This window comes from Atractosteus spatula, chromosome 19, assembly GCF_055471065.1.
Source record: "Atractosteus spatula isolate fAtrSpa1 chromosome 19, fAtrSpa1.hap1, whole genome shotgun sequence".
In the NCBI taxonomy this organism is placed as follows: Eukaryota; Metazoa; Chordata; class Actinopteri; order Semionotiformes; family Lepisosteidae; genus Atractosteus; species Atractosteus spatula.
In genome coordinates, this window is record NC_142724.1 from 11035053 (window position 1) to 11049795 (window position 14743).

General features: G+C 36.1%; 1 protein-coding gene across 2 annotated transcripts in view; it reads right to left on the minus strand.

The window, feature by feature from the left end:
• The window catches only part of LOC148818067 (docking protein 5-like), a 36103-nt gene that overhangs the window by 20278 nt on the left and 1082 nt on the right, over positions 1–14743 (minus strand). The gene's annotated exons all lie outside the window — the stretch shown is intronic.

A 14743-nucleotide genomic window follows, 5' to 3' on the forward strand; every position in this document is an offset into this window, starting at 1 on the left:
CCTATTTCTTTTTACACCCTGTATGACCTGAAACCAGTGTCCAACAGGGGAACAGCCAATTCCAACAAAGTAAAATGATATCCAGCTCTAAGCCAGTGCTACAACTCAAAACACTGGTTTCAGCTATGCTTTGAACACTCAGGTGTTCTTGGTGAATCTACCAGTAAAACCAATTATTGTACTATTATGTGCAGGAGGTGAGGTAGTTATATATTATTTTTATGCTCATTAATGTTAAGATGGGCTTAAATTCAGACATTTCTTTCTAGGATTAATTTTTGAAATATATAAATTACAGGAGGGTACGTGCCTATAGAACATAATCACAAAAAATAAGTCAACATTTTAATGAGAAATCCTTCTTTTCACAAATAAATTTTTGATCTACTAATGAAATATACAGTATAGCCAACAAACGATCTCAAACAAATAAATCAGCTGTTGTATGGAATTCCATGATTCCTCCAGTTGTATTCATGCCCAGAACTAATAATTGTCCGTGCATTATCTCACAGCTCTACTACAAATTATAATTTTCTGATGCATTATTCTTTTTGGATTTTAAATGCTTTTTAGCCAGTGTTTCACTACAGGATGAGAAGTTCCCATGAAAAACAAACTATTGTGGATTCAGTGCATGCCAAATGGATTATGTAATTCAGGATGACTTGAAATAAATAATCTCGACCTCTGAAGTATCTAAAGTAACACTTATATAGTCTGATTTTGTAAAGCACACAAAATGTGCCATCTTCAAATTCTTATCCCTGCTAGAAAGTGTGATGTCTGAAACTCCTGTACTGATAAGTTTTTTTTTAAGGTATTCATTCACCATCAGAGAAAACATCTAACTGGAGACCTACAGGGACAAATATCATGACACTGCCAGAATATTATTTATGAAAATGGTCCAGTCAGATGTTTAGAAGGGGTTTTCCCTTCTGAACGGGTTCTCATATGTTAAATACTGCATTTAATAATAAATACTCCATTAATGTTTGTATATATTTTCGTAGAATGTCAACTTCTGAAAAGTGTCCCTTGACATCTAATCTCTAAACAACTGCACTCTGTTTATATGAGCGCTATTCCTTGAAGTTTATTTTGATGCATCAGTGAAATTCACTTCCCATATTAGGAACCTGAAGTGTAACTGATAATTGTGCTTTGGAACAAGTTAAGTACCAGCGTTGTTTAAGGCCTTCTCAACTGGTTTTGAAGACAAATAAGTGATCCATTTATATCTAAATGACCATAAATACATACACACTGCATAGACATTTATTTATGTAATGTTTGTCTCACATACATGACAATGAAACTAACATTTCACTAATGTGTTCTTGATGTAATTGATGTAAGACTTTTATCCTGACTTGTTCTACTTGTAGTTACAGATTCTTTATTTAAATCCTTCAATATTCAAACCACTCTGACAATGTGTATTGTTAGAGCAAGAACATTTACTGTAATTGTGGAAGGCTAAGGGATCTAACCCCCAAACATATCTTTCACCACTTCAGTGTCCAAAATTGAAGCACATACTGCAGATATATTTTGTATATATAATGAAGATGCAGAGAAAGCGCATTTAGAGCTCAAATTTGAAAGAATAGTTGTAAGTTTCTGGAATAATTGTTGAAGTTTATTTGGGATCCTTTAAACAACAACTGAATGAAATGTTAGAATTAATTTCAACACAGCCTATTCTTTTTATGTTTTGAAGAATGATTATACTTCCCGTTTTCTGAGAAAAAAAAAAGTTGGCACAAAAAGATTAGCGAAAGACAATGTAAATGTGGAATTGAACTGAAAAAATATGATAGTGTATTTTGAGATAGAAAACATTTAGCCAACTGCACATGGTGGGAAAGGCTTAGCTTCATGAAAGTTATCTTGGAAGTATTTTCAGTGCATTTTTTAAAAGATTTCATCACATATGAGGCAGGAGTTCAATTTGAGGAACATCTGTTTGTGAAAACGCTGAAGGCCCTGTCTAGTCCATACTACACTCCAGTGCAGTTTTAGGTCACCTCCGATTATTATATTAGGGAATATCGGAGAAGAAGGGTCTGTAGCAATCAAGGATGACCTCCCTCTTTGAGTGAAAGTCATCCGATTTCTTGGCTTCCTCCTCAGGCAGTAATGTTTCTCAAGAGGAAACCATCCCGGCCAAGGTCACCTATTTTAAAAGATGTTGAACCATGCCATTTCTCATTTATTTGGAATCTGGGGCTGGGAAAATTGTGCTTCTCAAGTTTCCCTACCACGAAGAAGCTAGCAGATGTTTCTCAAGATGGCATATTGCAGAGTTTACACTTAATTTCTCAATTCCTTTCAATGCGACAGTTTCTGTATGTAACTATATATAATTTTTTTAAAACTTTTATAGCTTTCAACAATATTTTTACAAGGATCAATTAAGTACCCTTACTACAAAAATATGTCTTCTTCTGTTTCAAATTGTATATTTTTCTATAGGTTTAATGTCTGGATGCTGGACATTATAAAGATCAGTCCAACAAGAAATTACTCAGCTATTTTATTATTTCTGTAGGTCTATATATGCAGCTCATAATCTTCTGTTTATACTGTACATTTATGTTCTGTCTGCCTCGGTATGCTTCTATAAGTTTAAATGTTTTCCTAAACCTTGCAGACAAGTCTCAGTTTGTGTTATGTAATGTCTGTAATATCTCCGATATTGATTATGGAATACTAAAAGCTGCTTAGCAAAACCATATCATATAACAGCTATCATAATAATTAAGCTGTAGAGAAATAAGTGTTCCTCAGGGCAACATACTTATTGTCCCAACTTTGAGTGTGAAGTAATGTATAATAATAAAACTGTAGTTTTTTTATTACACTATATCTCAATTATAAATTAATCATTAACAGCATAAATAAAAAGCATAGTTTCCTTTTGGGAAGCTTTTAAATTTCCAGCCCTAAGTCTTCAGTCACCATTCACCCACTCTTTAAAAAAAATGGACAAACGTTGCAGAAACTTAAAGGTTAACGGAACACTTTGTGGAAAATTTTCAAAGTATATAAATAAGTGCACAGGTTTTTCATTTATGCAGCAATTCATTAGCAATAATCACACTGCGAAAGATGCTGCCATCTGTGGTGTAAGTCAGTGCAGTGGATCAAAAGTTTCTTGCAAATAAAAGGCTGATCTACAAACTGGACCTCCTGGAATTAACATTCTGACATCTCTTAAACCTTGTGTACAACACAAAAACTTTCTTTTATTTTCCTATCTCAAATGTTGTACTATGTGGTTCAGCCCTACTAGCAGCTGTTTATGTACTGTATGTCCCTTCCTTGGTGTGTCACATAAAACAGCGTCAGAAGTAATTGCATAGCCCTCATGTCATTACTTTAATAATTCATGGCCATATATTTGTATTTGATGCAACAATTTTTAAGGAACATCTATATGCAAACATAAAAATTAGACATCAGTACTGTAAGCAAAGAAAAACGTTTTTGCCTTCTGGCAGAGTGCAGATTTTGAACACAATGAAAAATTATTGCAGTCGCTAAAATTGGCTTCTGTATACACCATCAGAAAACTAAATGAAGCTTATCTTTGCTTGCATTTCAGAGATGCAGACTAAAATACAATGATTACTTATTTACAATTAATCAAAGTCAAGTGAGTTTATTGTTTGTTTGGGAAATTTCCCTTTAGACTGAAGGGGTAATTTAAACCAACAAAAACATGATGAATCTAAGATGAATACAGAATATTAGCAACATTCACCTCTGTTCAGTTGTAGTTCACATTTTTTGTCTGTATTTAACAAATGATTGTATTTTAACTTGGGATATAGTGCATGCAATAACAGACATATTCTACAGATATTCCCTGTTCTATATTTTACCTTGTAGCCTGATTTAGACAGATCTCAGAAGCTTAATAAGACTGAGCCTCGTAAGATACCTGAGAAACCTCCAAGCAAAACCAGATTGCTGTTGTAAGTGATTCTGGTAGACATGTAGGTGGTACTTTTTCTTCTCTGGGTCAGAATTCTCAAAAACTGTGCTGCTAGAGTTGTTGTCTATTGGATGAGACATTAAAACAAGTTCCTGACTACTTTGTCGTTAAATATTCTATGGCCCTTTTCACAAGAGTAGGGGAATAACCACAGTGTCTTAGCTAAGTTTCACTTGGGAATCGTACAATCGGACCGTCTTAATCTTCATCATTAATTAATCTGGTAAAGCTGTGTCTCACTATTCTACTTTATCAGCTGTATAAAAGGTGTTGTTTCATAACCAGATAAAACCCATTTACATTAATTGGCATCCAAATTGACAACATAGACTCAAGTGACTATTAAAACAACATAGCAAAATCACCAAAGCATGAGCTATAATGTAATAAGGTCAAAGTGGAAGTCTTATTAACCCTAAGGATATTGATGATGATTATGATATGATGGTAATGATGATATTTTTTATATATTCCATTTTTTTACTAACATCTCAAAGTTAGTAAAGTATATCTGAGGTCAGTTCTAAGTGTTTCTAAGGTATTTAGATGTAAAAAGAAAGTTAAATGAAAGTATTCACCAAGTTTATATTTTTATTTTTAGACAAATGGTCTTCTAAAGTTTTTAACTAAAAAAATCTGAAATACATTTGTGAAATTTTGAAAACAGGACACAGACACATTTTATTAATTGAATACAAATGTAAATGTTAAACACCCTTATAGCTAGCTCACCAGTTTACGTCCTAGGGAAAATGTGATGCAAAAACTGACATAAAACAAAAGATTACTGCTTTTGAAGACCCTACATTTATCCATGGAATTTCTTGGAATTATAAATGATCGATCCGTTTTGTTCTGCATAAACAGTTTAAGATTATAAAAGACTAAACCGGCCACATTTCATTTTTTTAAGAGACGGAAATGGTTTGTTGTGCCTTTGGGAAAGTCCATCTGCTCACCTCTAATTAAATTGTCTCTTTCCCTTCTCTTTGTTTTCTTTTTTACAGTGTTCCTTCAAAAAAGCTGTCCTATTTTCCATTTTTATCCGTTTTATTCCTTTCCCCCTGGTGCTGCTCTCCCTGCAGTAGTGGTGTTGATTATGTTAGCTTGGCTCTCCCGCTGAGGCTGAGTTGAGCGGTTTGTGGAAGACGGATTGGGGTGAGTGTGCCCAGCCAAGTCCTGTGGGGATTCTACTCTCTGTCCCTGGTTTTATTCCTGACTGTTTCAGAAGGAAAAGGCTATGAACTGTGCAAAACCTGCGATATGTGAAAGTGCTATTCCTAACCTCTTTGTATCCCAAACCACCCACTTGACAAATTTGTTTTGTTTTTTGTACAAAGCATGATGTGTTAAAGTTATATAATGTTTTTCAGAATATGGCATACTGACTTTGACTGTCCTTTCAACAAAAAATAGAGATACAGATACATATACACAATAAAAATGTAATTTTCTTTTACTGTAGATCAACCTACTCTAAAACCTGTTACGAAGAATGGATAGATGAACAGAGCAGATAAGGAAAGGAAGTATCAGATGCAGATGTTGATATGTCATGCAAAGGTAGCATAGGAAGTTAAGAAAATACATCACACTATAGATTACTTTCAACACATGTATGTAGATCTCCTTTGGCTTAATGTTCATGTTAATGTAGTTTAAAAATCTGGTGATAGCACAAGCACATATTTTTGTTTGTTCTTTTAATTCTGTCATTAAATTGCAAAGGATAAGGTGCTTGAAGATTAAAGTAAACCGGAGTATCCTGACGTCACTTTTTGCATGCAGGAATCAGGCCTTGGGGAGACCTTACACATGAATCGAACACTAGAGAAAGGAGCAACATTCATTTTGGTCATTGTGATCATTATTTTTGAGGAATAGCATAGTTGTATTTTTTCCTGTTTGCCAGGGAAAGATGGAATTTCTCTCTCATCTTGGAGTTGCTAGGTACAGGGATATTTAAGTATTTCAGCACCACCTGCTCTCCAATACTGGAACTAAAGTGTGAAATTATATTTACAAAACATAATTTATGACAGCTTGCAGAAAAATATGGAATCTGTGACTTTTTCCCACCAGCTTTTGTTATTCCCTTGGTGTTTGCCAAAATATTTTGTGCCTTTCATTTGTCCTGTCTTGGCAAGGTATTCTCTATGGCTGTGTGATTAATTACTTCATTAAATATGAATAACGAAAAATGATCAGTGTGTTAAAGGATTTACCAAAATTTTAGATCTTTGGCAATCAAAATGCTGTCATAGAAATTGTATGGTATACCTTACGTTCTAGAGGTGCATTTGAAAATGTTCTTACTATTTATTTACACTCACAACCACAGAATACAACATAATAGAATGAACTATTGCTTAAGATCATTGTACTAGTAAAAGGTCAAGATAGATGTACTCCATATTCCTGAAATTACAGTATCAATGAGGAAGGCGAGCAAGTCAGGGTAAGAATAAACACTGTTGAATGTTGTAGCTACAGTGCAAATATGTTATAAGTCTGCAGGTTGTGTTTTAATTACATTTTGTTAAAACATTTTTGTCATACAGTAGCTTTAATGACTAAGAGGTGTGATTTGTTTCTTTAAGAATGTTGTTATTTCAATTTCTCTAAGCATTTTAACGTGAATATAAATAAGGTCATGCTGCAATCCCTTTTCCTTTTCATTTAATTAATATGTTAATGACACAGACCAACTGATATCTTATTAATGTGATAAACCCATTTTGTCAATTCCAAGAAATGAAAATCTGTGTTTTGCAACTCATTTTGCAAAACGTTTTAAAAAATCATGAATTTGTGCCTGAAATAAATCCATTACAAAGATTAGATTTTTTTATTTAAAAAACTGCTCACAGGCATGATGAATGGCAATGTTAATATAGCTGTGGATTAGTACATTTTTTTAACTGAATGGGTGCTTTCATAAATGTTAAGTGTTAATTTTGAAATGAAAGAATACAAGAACCAGCTTGCAAATGATTAACTTACAGCATGAGATGATTAAAGACACTTTCTTTAAAAATTGTGTTCAGGAGTCTCAGGGGAAAAAATGGTTTTGGACAGACATTGCTTTCAATTATGTCAGACAGACAAAAAAGCTATTTGGAATTGACTGCCAGGTTTCACTGTAGAAACTCTTTAAAATCAGTACAAGAATATACAGACAATATGTGGTCCAATTTCAGATGCATATAATTGAAAACCCCTTTGAATTATACCATTTTCTTTTTTTTTAAGGATGTCCTGTAGGGGTTTTACACAAAAGACACTGCTGGGTTGCAACTTTAGTTAGTGCTCCTTGAAATCCAAGGATCTTTATCCTTCATAAAACTAATTAAAATACACCCACTGTTCTTCAAGTGGTCTGATGCATTCTTCAGAACAAAAGTATCGAAGGCTTAGGACTTCAAAAAATAGAGATTAGCTAATAGAAAAGTATTAACAAAAACAAGGTCCTTGTATGTTTTCTGTCATTCCTTTTTATTTATTTAGTCCAGTAGCACTGTTACTTTATACTGTATATAGGCAAGTCCTTTATAATTTCACATCAAACTTGTAAGGTCAGAGTCATAATGGGCAAATTGTCAGAAAGAAAACAAAAAAATGCAGAAAAGACTTTTCATTTGGTTTCAGAATCATCTTTTTCAAGAGCAGATGGTGAGGCAAGCATATGGAGATTTGTTTTTTGTCACCAGTGCATTATGAATATCACATGACAACGATTTTATGGCCTAGATTAAAACAAGTTTCTACTACTTTAAGCTGTTTTTCCTTTTAAACTCTAAATAGCCACCTACATTATGCTACTGTACTAAAAATGTGCTTTTCTTTATTGATTATTGAAATCACCCTTGGGTTGGTGTGTTTGTAGTTTAGAACATCTGTACACATTTTTTATTCCAGAAACAAAATGAGTGAAGTTTGACCAGCAATACTGTGCTCAATACTCAAATTCTACATCACAGAGCCTACATACAAAATAGAAGCTCATTTCAAGAGGAAAAAGGCTAAAGGTGATCCCAGTGTAAAATCAGAATGATGAAAACTGCATTAAAATTAATTTCAGATCACCATGTGGGCAGGTACACAAAGGGATTTTTTTTTCTAAAACATCATATTTCTTTCTTTGATGTGCATACAGATTGCCGAAAAGATCTCAGGAGTTCTTTTGTTTTTATTAAAGAGCTTGCACTTTTCTAACACCGGAAAAGTATTCTCTCATCAGCCTGACTTCTTGGAAGGTCACAAGTAATATTTATATACAGTGATAATTGGGTCATTTGAAAGTTTAAATAAAAATAGATATAAGTAAAAATAAGAAAGGTACAATACAACAGGTAGTTCTTGGTCAGATTTTCCTTTATTTTAGATTGCCTACTTTGGTGTTCTCTAATTCCAGTTCTGGACACCCACAAATAACCTTGTATTACTCATCAACTACTCAAAGATTTACACTGCATTTAAAACACTTCTGTATTGAAGCTAAAATCAGCAATGAGAGATTGTGCACCTGTATTGCACAAAACAAAGACAACAACTGTTTTTTGACAAGACAAGAACTTACAGTATTTGAATTTTGAAGCAGAAATCATGAGCTTCTAATGGAATCATTAGCTGGAATATCAGGAATGAAATACAGAAATAACCATAATCCGTCATTAGAGATGAAGTCTGTTGTTGTAAGACCCTGGTCTTGTAGAGACACCCCTGGGTTGTGAAACAAGGAGGGATGCCCTATTCCCTTCCTACCTGGCAACAGAAGAATCCAAACAGGGTAACAAACCTCAGTCTCTAGCAGTACTACCACTAGCCTCAACAACTTAAGACACTAAATCTCATATTAGATTAGAATTACATCAAAAGAGCTTTGAAGCAAAAATAAACTACTACCATATTTATGCTATGATCCACCTTGCCTTATTGATACCTCTGTGATGTAGTGAGAGGTGACTCTGTAAGGAAGCCGCCATCTTAGCTCAATACCCTGGCCCAGTGGCGTGGCCTTGAGCCAATATGGCTGCCTGTTAGAAGAGCTGGAAAGAATGAGGCACAGCTGGTCCACGTGAGTCTTTAGAAGTGGAGTGGGATTCTATGTGAGGAAAGAAGCTGTAAGGATAGGCTCCACATGAAATTAGCCACTCTTCTGGGGCTAATTAACAGGCTTATAAGACCAGTTGGGAAAAAAAAGTTGTTTCTGTGTGTGTCTAGGCTCTAGTAGGGAAGGAGAGACAGTGAGAGTTCCAGTGGGGAGGTCCTAATACTGACAGATTTGGCCGACTTACAGGCCTGTGGGTTTCAGCGGGCTAGGAGGTCATTTGAAGAAGATATAGTTTAAGCCGTACAGAAGCACATTATAAGTTCTGCGCAGATGGGATGCATGGTAGCTTTTTCGCAAGACTCAATGAAGATATAGTGCGCTGCCGAAAGCAGGTTTGATCAGCTGAACCTCGGCGGACTGCAGGTGTTAGCACCGGGAGGCGATGAACGTCGTTTGGCAAGGTAGCAGCATACTGTATCTTTTCCCGACAGCTAAATGCAAGAGGAGTCTAGATAGCACAGGATGAGTCCCTTTACCTTAAAAACTGCCAACAAATGTCCTATCTCAGACAGTGGGAATTAGAGAGAGCGTTAGGAAATTAGAGTTAGGAAATGGCTGGTGCTGTGCTTTGGGATGCAAGAGTTTTTCCATAGAGAGATGTCTGTGGCCAAAAAGGATGAGCTGGGAGAACAGTGGATGACGAATGAAGGGATGTGTTAAGGCAAATAATCTCTAGTCTAGTGATTGGTGAAGATAGAGAAGTACTGGGTACTAGAGAGTACGTCAGACTCTCCGCCAGGCTGTTGATGAGTAGTAAGATTGGGGAAGTGTTGAAGATTGAGAGAGAAGAGAAGTAAGGTAGGAGACATGAAGAGCTAGAAAGGAAGATGGGTTCCACAGAGCGAGTCAGAATATATCTGAATCCTCCAATGATTGGTGATCAGTGAAGATAAAAAGATCTGAGAGCCATGGAGTAAGTCAGATTGTGAATGAAGACTCCATTTCCCAGGATAAGACTAGGGAGAGCAGAAAGTTTGAGAGCGAGTGATGAGTAGTGAGAGAGAAGAGACAAAGAATGGCCAGCCAATGGAAGATGTCCACACAGTCTTCCCCAAGGGTCCAAGGGGTTTTGGAATACAATATAAAAGCAGAGACAGGGAAATTAAAATGCAAAGGGATAAGGTGGCATGCTGGCAATATCGGGATGTCTGAGGAGTGTGATGGAGGAGCATATACTGTGTTGTTACATCCTCATTCAGAAACATTTATGGCACCATGTTGCAGATAAGATATTGCTGATCTGGAATCTGTCCAAAGAACATCAATCAGGTACGTTACCAGACTTAAAGGTCCTACACCAATAGAATAAAAACTAAATCCAGTCTTAAACAGAGAGGACTACTCGCGGGCCTGTGTCAAGTATTCAAAATCCTCATAAGCTTGACAAAGTCTACCCGATAACAGGGACCACATTTCTAAAAAAAAATCACTTTGAAATACAGCTTTGTAAATTTACGCTTGGCCTTTTCTTCAACTGCATGATAAAGTTGTAAAGGGGCATATAAATCCTACAGGACAGTGCTCTAAAGTCATTTAAATCAGTCCTTCAGAGACAGAATGCCTCGAGGTCAGTGAGTTTATCTTCATTGTTTCTAGGTCTCTCCAATCTGTCTGAATCACACATTTGTGCATTATCTTTGCTAGCTAGGGATGCTGAGGGATAAAGTCTGCAAAAAAACACTGGGTTCATTTTTTTATGCTGCTTAAACCACGTTTTTAATGGTCTCTCATAATACGTAATGAGGAGTTTTACTGTATGAATCTGAATATAATTGCTAAAATTGTTAGTGCAATGTGTAAAAAGAAGTTTCAGTGGAAGTAATCCATAGAGACATACCAGTTGGCAGAGAGTGGATTTAAATAAACAAGTAATATGAAAGTGAACGAAAGAAAAAGGTCTCCTTATACACTAAGTGTTGTCCCACAGGAACTGTCTCTTGCTATCACCTTATCTGTAATTCTAGAAGTTTTTTTTTTCTGTGTGACCCATTTAAGGGAAAAATATCAAACCTGTGAGGTAAAGTGTTTTAAAAACGCTGTATAATGATCATGCAGCAGATGTTTGGAATTGAACTTCAATTTTAGGAAGATCACCTGAAGGAATGAAAAAAGTGGAGGTATAAGAGTGAAACGAGACAGGAGTAAATATATGGGTTATGTTCATTTCCAGACACATTTTAAACGAATTACACAAAATATATAATAGTAATCAGTTTTCTTAAAAAGCTTTCTCTACCAGAACAACTCTCTAAAGCAATGGTTTCCAAAACTGATCCTGAAGGAACATTGTGTCTGCTAGTTTTTGCTCCTTCCAAGGTTAATTGATTCTGGTTTTCTACTTGGGATGTATTTGTAACTCTGAGCACTCAAAAAAGTGTAAGTTGGGATTTGTAATGGCTATCAATCATGTGCCGATTTCTAAGTTTCAGAAGTGCCGTAATTCAGGTGTGTTGCCTAAAGTGTAACCAACTGGACATGGGCAGAAGGAAAACAATTCTCATGTGGGAGTGTTATTCCCATCTGTGTCTGTTTATCATCAATTGATTAACTAGTCAAATCTGTTCAGTCAGCAGTGACAGCAAGCAAGTTAAGGAGAGACTGTGTACTGATATTGTTTGAAACAGCACCCTTAAAGTATGGTATTTTTTTAAACTCAGGAATGACACACAAAGTAAGCTGAATGAAAGCCTAAATAAACAAGCAGATTAATTAGGTTATCAATTAACACTGGTTAAAACTAGATCAGAGCTCAGCTGGAATAAGGACCAGGATTGAGCACCTCTGTTCTTAGAGTGCCTGTGCAGTTTTATCTCCATTTATTCCGGCTGTGACGAGTAAAACACTTCCTACTAAGTAAAGGTTCTCGTTTGTATGTTCATACTGCTTTTTACTAAGATCTATATTGTTGACACATTATTTTTCACTCAAGCTGTTTCATGTTAAAAGGTCTGGTCTTGCTGCTTCAGCATGTGCTGCTGAAGAAAAGTGCAGCACAACAGCAACCAGCCATTTCTATTCATTTTGTGGTTTTGTTTGAGAAGGATCTTAAGAATCTGATCTGCCATAAATGCTGTGTGGTTCAGGGGCTGTTTGAAAGCCTGTCTTGAGGTCTCTATATCAGCAAGTGTCAGCAGTCTTTTTCTTCATTCAAAACTCAACATCCATCTTATACTTCATTGAGCACTAGTTCACTGCACTCCACATGCACCAATGCAATGTCCCTCATGACACGTTTTGAAAGGTAGTGTTTTTCAAAATACATGGGCCAGACAAACTGAATTTTTCCGTACATGTGAGCCCTGCAGCTGACAAGATATTGGCAGATGGGTGACTGCAACAAAAGATCCTGACAAAAGCAAAAACGATTTGGTGTGAGACAACAAATGAGAGCTTTCTTCATTGTTTTGATAGGCACTGGAGCCTGTGCTGCCACAAGATCACTTTATTGGCCATATATAATTTCTTGCATTAGGAATCTGTCTTATCGCATTCCCCAGCTTGCTCTCCATGAGACACACAGGCACACAGACGGGTAGAAAGAAGCTTGGGATCAGAACGCAGGGTCAGCCATTTATACGGCGCCCCTGGAGCAGCTGGGGTTAAGGGCCTTGCTCAGGGGCCCAATGGAGTAGCATTCCTCTGCCGGCCCCGGGATTTGAACTGGCAACCTTCCAGCCACAGGCGCAGATCTTTGGCTACACCGCTCTGCCACACCCCGATAAATCAGGAGGCAACATTAAGAGGACCAGATTGTACAATTCTCAAAGTAGTACTGGGGTCAACACTCATAGTGCTGGGTCCTTGGTTTAATATCACATCTGAAGGACAGCACCTTCTACAATGTAGTGTCAACATACTGGGACATGGTTTTGGAAATTCTGGTCCAGGGGGAAGATTGCCACTTATAGCAGAAAGCTGGTTTTGCCTGGAGGTCTCTCATCCCAGTGCTCACCAGGCCAGGCTTTCCTCTCATGCGATCAGGCTATTGTTTTTCACGCCTTTCCCCCTGATGGCATGGAGATTCCACTTTAGGAATCTTTGGACACCCTCTATAAGCTGTAAACGGTTGTCCTCTGGCTGATTTTAAATTGAATCCCTGCTCTGCTGGCTGTGGATATCGTTAACAATTTGTTCGACTATTGAGCTTTAATTCCTCTTTTCTACTGTCAAACAGTTTTGGTTCTTATTAAACCTGACATTTTCTGTTGGTCCTGCACTTTGAAATGTTTCTGCTTCTTCACACTGCCAGCCTTTCAGGAGTTTTTATATACCATTCTAAGGAGTCTGTGTACTTTAATATTTAACTATGTTTATGAGATGGGATTTGAGTACATATAACCCTTGCCTTTTTGCCATGTTCTGAAGAGGCCTGAAGTACATGTGTATCCTTTATGAACAGCTTTCTGAGGAAGATTGGAAACTGTAAGGATTGTAATGGTATTGAGAGACATTTCACTCTTTCACTCAAATGCTATGACTGGTTGAAAACAGTACTAAGTTATACATGCTGTATATTTTCTTTTTTGCAGTTTTTTCTGGTTATTTGTGGTATCTAAAGTACCTTATTAATACAAACTGGCATCAAAATACTGATATTCAGATGGAATTGTTCAACAGCAATTAAACATTAAATGTTATTTTTATTTGTATAGTTTCAAATTAGCACATTTATTTCATTCCAAATATTCTTGAAACCTCTTTTGTAGCTCTTTACATATTGTGTCAATAGCACTTTGCAGAAGATAGAATAAATATAGAAGATATTCTTTAAAATTAATTCTGCACTGAATTGTAGAGCCCATAATAAAACAAGACAAAGAAAACTTTGTAGAAACAAAAGCAATTGTTCCCTTCACTATATTTTCAGTATATTTACAGCAGGAATTCCTAGGCTTATTACAAGTGGTTCTTTCTGACACAGTTAACCAGTTAGTGGCACAGTAACTCTTTATTATAAGGAATTTAGAAATATGTAAATACGTAAGTATCCTATCAAGAATCTGCAGCTAATTCAATATGCTGTGTGAAGACTGTGATATTTTAGGATTTAAAATTGGAATGAACACATGCTGATTAACATGTTTTAGTCCAAACCCACTGACAATATCATAAGCTCCCTGTCTGAGAGACACATGTGTCAAGAAAAAAAAAAGTTGCAAGATTTGTTGTGCTGCTAAGTGATATGCAATGAATTAATACAGAACATTGTAGAAGCTTTAAGTTTGTAAGGCTCATGCCAAAACAAAAACATTTATCTTATAAAACAGTTGATCTCATTTGATGCCAACTTTACAAGAAGGACATCTATCAGGCATCATAGAATAGTGAGTTATTATATGTAATGTGTAAATATACTGTATATACAGTTGATTCCTAAGGTTTTTTCTGCCAGACAGCAATCATTTTTTGAAGAGGTGATTACTTCAGAAATTAATTTGGAATCAGTTTGCTAGTGACTGACAGGAACGTCTGGAAGGCTTTCAAACACAAGAATGCTGCTGGTTAAAGTGAGTGATGCAATCACTGGTTTCCTGATGTGCCTTTCCCTTGTTTCAAAACAACTTTATTCATTAGCTTCTGTCATCAAAAAGCCTGCTGTCAAGACAATGTGGAGACAATGTTGC